The following is a 6,894-nucleotide window of genomic DNA, read 5'->3' as shown; positions in this document are numbered from 1 at the left end:
ATAAGATGCTCTCGAGAAGCGTATGCTCACCCTGATGGTGAAGAGCTTGAAGGAGGGGCCGATGGAGGATAGAGACGACGAGGCGGTCGCCATTTCCCCCGCGGTACGGCGGAAGGGAAAAGCCGAATTCGCTCTCCTCCGAGCTCCCCTTGACGCGCCCATTTACCAGGTGGACGAGGACATCGTGGCGCGCCTCCAGAGCTCATCAGCGAGCTACGGGGTGGTCGGGATCGACGGATTGCTAGAGTTGCTGGCAGGTTAGGGTTTCGGAATAGCTGCGGGAAGAAGAAAAGTGAGGCGCTAGGGTTTGCTCCTCGTATTTATACGGCTCCTCTCGGCCTTCGGCGTTCGTTGGCTTCTGCGCTGGCGGTCGGGACGTGGAGCTCGCCGTCGCCGTGGCGTTCTCCCGTGCGACGATGGTGGCGAAGATGAAGACGACGACTTCGTCTTCGTTCTTATCGTGGCGAATCGGTACGTGGGCTGAGGTTGGGCTGCGGTTTGGAGCTGGGCTTTGGGCTGCTTGGTGGGCTGCAGCGTGGGCTGCTTGGCCAGGTGAGTCCAGGTGAGCCTCCTCTCCATTTTTTTATGTTATCTTTTTCTTTCTTATTTTCTATTTTTGAATTCTGTTTTAATTCAAATTTGAATTCTTTTGTATTTTGCAGGTATTTGAATATATAGACCCCTTTGATTGAACTTAATATGGTTCTGGAATATGTTGTATTAATATCTTTCAGGGTTATTTACTTCCTTTTTATTTATTTAGATAATAACTTAATATTCCAAATGGGTATAAATCTTTATGGAGATGATTTTTATTTCTTTATTTTCTCATACATGTTTGTCTCAATTAACTTTTTGGTTTCTTTCCAGAGACAACATGGTTTGTTTGTTAGAACATGGTAACATGTTAATTATGTGGCTTACATACTTGTATTGTGATGATGACTAGGTTTGGTGTTCAATACGTGTTATTATGTTGATAACTTATACTCTCAATCTTGTGGATTCTAGTATTCTAGGTATATTCACCTAGTAGCAAATGGTTTGGAACTCAAATGTGAATTAGGTTTATAGTGGTGATCACCCAAGTGGTGCACAAACTAATGTTGGGATACAATTCTAGGTTGTAGATATGATATGACACCATATTGCATTTGCTAGGGTTTTGTGGCACCCCCGGGATCAGGGTTAGACAAATACCAGATCTTCGTCTGACATAAGCCTAACCTAGAGCTCGAGAGACTACAGTGAGAGAATCGGTAACACAACAGTGACTCTACGACTCAAAAAGTAATACAAGCTCATACCTGAGCGAAGAACCAACGTATTACAAGCAGAGGTCACTGACCTGACATACATCAATCAACGGAAGCGAAGTTATGCTATTAGACATAGCAAGATAGCAAAAGGCCTAAGAGGCCAGGAGCATAACGGCGACGTCCCAACCCATAGATTCCAGGCTGCCACCTGGGAACCCCAAGCTACTCGTCGATGTCGACTAGAAACCACCATCTGTTGGAGCGACTTCGACTGAAACAAAAGCATGCAAAGCTGAGTACAGGGACTCAGCAAGACTTAGTACAACCTTTTAGCAAAGCGGGTATGCGGGCTTTCTGGTAGATCTTCTTTTGCATAAAGCCAGTTTTCCTTTGTAAGACAGGAGAGAAGAGAAGCTCGACTACTCAGAACCTTTGAAAGGGGATAAGAGAACGACATCTCTATCTCTATTGGTCATCATATTGTATCCACCAATCTTCATCATCTCGAACCACTATCCTCGGATCACCCCCTCAACACCCGAAGAAGGTGTCCATAAACACACATTGTTTGCCAAGTTTTACGATCAGGTTCAAGTTGTCTATGATCACAGAATCCATTCCCAAGTCGTCCGTAACCGTGGACACGGCTTTTCGAAAAGATTCATAACCCTGCAGGGGTGCACAACTTTACCCACACGTGCCAACCGATTCTTAGTGCCGGACATTAGCTCTCTTCCTTGGAAAGCCGGCGAGAGTGGTTGACCACGACCTTTACCTTGCTTGTCGCCGAGACCATGAGTCACGCGCTAAGGATTGTTCCGCCGTAACGGGTCAAGTCCCGAAGTCGGTCCTTAACGATGTGAGGCGAGGTGGGTTTCCCCGGGGGCCTCAACCCCCGACCACCACGGCCACGCTTACCTACCTGTTATGTACCTTATCCCCCAAGCAAAATGCAATGCATATGTCCAGGTAAAGCGCAAACTATGTGACTCATGGAATCTACTAGGCAAGTTAGTGAGTCGAGAGGGTACCATAATAGGGCCTCGTGTGGTTGTACGCTCGGTCTTGGTTCAAGAGGCGAGAACTCGGTTCCTAGGGTCGGCAGAAACGAAACAACCCACCACATCCCAATGTGGCCTCTCGTTTGAGCCTTTAATCATGTTTATCAACATCTCTATACTTACCACGTCAACCTGTCATGCTATTTTCATTTCATTGTAAGGCTCCAGTCCGAAGACCGGAGTAGAAGCGTAACATACTAAGCATGGCTAAGCATAAAGATATAAAGGCTCTAGCGATGCACACATGCCAAACCTAGTTATGCTAGGAGCAGTGGATCAGGTATTTGAGGCTACAAGGGTGAAACATGCAATAGATAGGATAACTCTACCTATCGATAAAAAGACAGTTGAATCGCATGCAATATGAAGGAACCAGAGTAAAAGCATTTGTAAAACTTATATGAACCAGGCTAGGGCTTGCCTTTGTCCCTGACCAACCAATGTGGATATTCGATGTATGCTTGACTTGTTCGTCGGTGGACAAGAATTGATCATCAGGTTGGTTGATCTTCATCGTCTCGGACTCGTGCTCTATCGATCGTGAAGAAGCAAATACTATAAAGAGAGGAATAACAATCAACACATGGCATCGATGCAATGCGCATACAAGTATGAATGATATGACATGTTAAAGTTATTTGAACTAACCCTAATACATCATTGTCAAATTAAATGGAATTTCGAATGCATAAAACATTGCATTTCGATGACTTCCATAAAGTGGTATTTCGTTATTCTAACAAAATTGTTAATTGAAGTTGTTTAGCTATGCATGATGATAGCATAAGTAGGTAGGTTTCATTTTTCTGAAGATTTTGATATATTATACACATTTCTCTGATTTAAAATTGAATTACTTATGAATTTTACAAGATTTAATCATTTAAAAACATTTCTGGAAAATTCCAGAAATTATTAAAAGCCTGACAGGTTGGACCCACATGTCAGGGTTTTATTCTTTTTCTAAATATTTATGGAAATTATTAAAAACCTGTTGATCCCGGGGGTGCCACAGGTTTACCCCCTCTATGCATGATAAAATGGTTACTTGCTTAATAATTCATGTGCTCCTTTAATTACTAAGGACTACAAGAAATGTGTTGACTTGTGACCTTCTCTTAGTGACCGTGGGTAAAATCGTCATGATTCTACGACGATTTGGGACCGAATGGTCGTTAGCTGTTTGAGAGGGACAAAACCATAGAAAATTACGACGATTTGGGTCAAAAACGTCGTAATTTTCTAGGATGAAATCGTCATAATCGAAGTCACGCGGTCTACAACGTTATTTCTGCGCAATTACGACCAGTTAATATTGTCGTGACCGCCAATTTCGAGGCCTTAAAATGATTGGGTGGCCAACTCAGCCAATTTCCTCTACGTTCAGCCAATTTCCTCTAAGTGGCATGTCACTTTGGGTGACGTGGGAATTGCAATTCCAAGGTGAGATCCTCTAGGATAAATTATCTACTATCTCCGTTTAAAAATAAATGTCTCATTTTTATCTAGATACATATGTATTTAGATTAATTTTTTATAGATACATCTGTATGTAGATAAAGTTAAGATACCTATTTTAGACGAGGTGAATATTCTTTTAGCATAGCAAATAATTTATTTATGTGTCGGTGCAAACTTTTGTGTCCATTTTTCTTTCCATAAACCCATTTCCCTCCGCTCTAACTGAAAATTTCGCTTCCAGCGCCAACTTCTCCCGCCTCCCCCCACTTTGGACGGAAATGACCAAACCGCCCTACAAATCCCGCTTGCAGCACCAAAATAACCAGGGGTAGTTTCGTGATATTCAAAGTTTCTAACCCTAGTTGTCTCACCAGGCACCAGCACTCCCCTATCCATAGCCGCCTCCGCCGCCCGGCTTCTGCCCAGATCTATCCTCCCTCAAGCGCTACCTCATCCGGCCATCTCTTCCACCATTTTTGCCATCTAACGCCGCTGCCCCAAGCCTGGTCCTCCCGTGGATCCGCCGCGAACCTCAGATCCTCCGCCAGCCCACCCCTCCATTCTCCACCAGCCCTCCGCCGGTGGTGACGCGGGAAACCACGAGCGGCGACTGCCATGGAGGAGACCGTGGTGAGCTCTTTCGGCACCGACCGTCCGTGAGTGGAGGCGGCCTTCTGTGCTTCTTCTCGTCTGGGCCAGTGCCACGACGACGAGATGGCGCGGCCGGCGATGGAGCAGTTCGCGGGCTTCCACTCCTCTACTATTTTGGTGCCTCCCCCTTGTGCTGTCTCCAACCGGTGGCTTCGTGGCCCTACGTCGCTGAGATCCTCATTGTGGTGCTCCTACTTCGACTGTAACGATCCGGCCACTCGTGTCGAGACCAGGTTCCTCACGCCACCGTCTCCGACAGCCACTAGATGCGCGCGTCGACCTGATTCCTTAGTGCCTCTTTGTCCTCTGTATGCTCAACGACCGCCGTACTATGTCCTCTATATCCTCTCATATCCTTTGCGTTTTATTCTTGCAGATCTTGATCGGGTGAGACTGAGGGGAATCATTCGTAAGTGGTGGCGCTGGAGCCACCTCCCTCCGCCGCCAGCAGATCATCTCCAACATGGAACGCAGGTCTGGTTCCATCTTTCTACCTTTTTTTTCCTTAGATTGCTTTTGTGTTCAAGTTCAGAACTATCAGGATGTTCTGCGTAATATTTGGTGGTAATATACTGACTGATGTCTCCTGAAACATCGTTCAAGATTTCAACGAGAACATAACAACCATACCATGTTCATGCACTAGTCGTATGGGGAGTCCAACAATTCAGTATCTTTAGAAATAAGAGTTCGTGGATAGACTAACAACTCATGTCAAAAGGAGGATCAAATGCCTGCACCTCTTTCTTTTGTAAGAATACCACCGTGTGCATTGCAGTTTTCAATAAACATAGTCTCAAATAGACCTCAAGCATATTCGGTACGTTGTACATAGTCTGAAATAGACCATACCTCATGCATATTCAGTACCCAAACCACTGTTTCAGATGATGTAGAGCATGAGAGATAGATCTAGCATTAAGCTCATATATACTATTACTTACCATATTAATCTTTGGTTCTTCAGACCAAGGTGAAACAGAATTCCTACATTGGTCTCATACAACTAGCATCTTTTGTGTCTGAAACTGGGAGGCCACACTCATTTTCTATTTTATTTCCCTAAATTTCGTTGAGTCATACACGTATGTAATAGTAAATAATTATTGGTATATTCTTGCAAGTAACACAATCTCGAGATGGGTAATATCCAAGTCATTCATTCGTCCCTTCTATTTCTTCTGCCTGTCCTGTGTAAATTTATATATGGTGGTATCTATCATGCGTGAATTAATATAGGTTGTTTTAGCTTGTTAATGTGTGCTCAATGATCATATGAGCTTCCTTTACTGCATTTTGTATGCGGATACGTCAGAAAATAATTGTACGGCTCATACACCGCATGGATAATCTACCACCATAAATCTTGTGCCATAACCATTTCACGCTTGGGACCTGCCATTGTATCTTCATACTAATGCAACTTCTGAATTTGTGATTGGGAAGAGACAGTTTCAACAAGATGCTGCCGATACCTACACCTGAGATGTAGAATGTTTTTGTCCTGACTATAGTATTATCTCTAGCCTGTTGTGTATACTATTTCTTCAGTGATCATCAATTACTGCGAATGATCGCTTACATGTTACTTATTTTTGTAGAGAATGCAAGAGGCTGACCTTCTAGCGCTACTTATGGACCAGATTTTTAACTAAATCCCAATCTACCACATTGACAAGAAGTAAGTTATATGCTCCACGTCTTCTGAAACATATATGGGCCTGATGTTTTATGCCCTGATGCATGCAGCATGTGCTGCCTATGAAAGCGTTTACTGTAAATATGATCTACATGTTGATCATTCTACTTGGCATTTGATGTCATTGAATTGGACATGTGATCTCTATATAGATGCAGTTGAACCAGGAATGTTTGTCATTTTAAAATATATTTTGCGTGCCTGCAGTAGTGACAGACATATCACATAAAAGATGTATTTCCTAGTCTAGTGCTTCAATATTATGGTCTGCAATATTTTGCCGTCAGGTTGTACTGATTTCATTTTAGGTTTATAAAATAAACTATGGAATTAGCTAATTGAATTGTTGATGTATGTGCCTTGTTGGGATTGTACTAGATTTGTAGCTTGAAATTGCATCTTACTTTCAGCTTCACTTCATTTCTTTCTTTCCTGATACCTTTCGTCCAAGGTGGATGACATGGTTACCTCTATTTCCGTCAATACCTCTTTTCTAGAAACCGATTTCTGTAGCCATCTTTAGAGATTCTGAACGTTTGCTGCAACATCAATTCTATTAAGTGGTGCTTCAAAATTTGTATGTCTTTTGTGATTTTTAACACTTTGAGCTGATCTGCAGGTACCTCGTTAGGGACTTACTATGTGCTCAGGCCTCTTTTACAGAAGCTCTAGGCGTACGACATTTGAAGTAGCCAGCAAAAAGTAGTGTCTTACATATATTGTAATAATAGGCATACATATTGTAATTTTCAATTTTCAGTGT

At 43.1% G+C, this 6,894-nt stretch overlaps 1 long non-coding RNA gene across 1 annotated transcript; it reads left to right on the top strand.

Annotated features, from left to right (window-relative positions):
* Positions 1 to 4,494: 4,494 nt before the first annotated feature.
* LOC124668529 lies at positions 4,495 to 6,635 on the top strand. Its single transcript, XR_006991729.1, has 3 exons — positions 4,495 to 4,665; positions 4,809 to 4,906; positions 6,034 to 6,635. It is a non-coding gene; the product is annotated as an uncharacterized LOC124668529 (long non-coding RNA).
* Positions 6,636 to 6,894: the final 259 nt, after the last annotated feature.

Source organism: Lolium rigidum, chromosome 6, assembly GCF_022539505.1.
Source record: "Lolium rigidum isolate FL_2022 chromosome 6, APGP_CSIRO_Lrig_0.1, whole genome shotgun sequence".
Taxonomy (NCBI): Eukaryota; Viridiplantae; Streptophyta; class Magnoliopsida; order Poales; family Poaceae; genus Lolium; species Lolium rigidum.
This window is presented reverse-complemented; position numbering and strand designations above follow the sequence as displayed.